Raw genomic sequence first — 440 nt, forward strand, 5'->3', positions numbered from 1 at the left:
ATGCTGTTGCGGGCGGACGCATGCAACAGCAGCAGCAGCAGCAGCAGCAGCAGCAGCAGCAGCAGCAGCAGCAGCAGCAGCAGGTCATCGATGCTCTCATAAACAGCCCAAACTTTGTTCCAGCTACTTCTCCTATTTTCCTTGTTGTGTGTATGCATGGATCTTCATCCTCTCTCTATTTTTATTATCCCATTTGCTGGAGCAGGAGTAGCGGTTGCTGCTCTCCCTGCTGCTGCTGCTGCTGCTGCTGCTACGGCTGTCGCTGCTGCTGCTGCCTTCAAGCGGTAACTCGAGCCCCTGGCGGCTCTCCTCTTGGGGGGTCAAATGGCTAGGCTAAAGGTCCACTGAAACTGAGGCTACGAGCACTAGCAGCAGCAGCAGCAGCAGCAGCAGCAACAGCCGCAGCAGCAGCTGCAGCAGCAACCGCAGCAGCAGCCGCA

The sequence above is a fragment of the Eimeria mitis genome, genomic scaffold (assembly GCF_000499745.2).
Source record: "Eimeria mitis Houghton genomic scaffold, Emh_scaff1151, whole genome shotgun sequence".
NCBI classification, from domain to species: Eukaryota; Apicomplexa; class Conoidasida; order Eucoccidiorida; family Eimeriidae; genus Eimeria; species Eimeria mitis.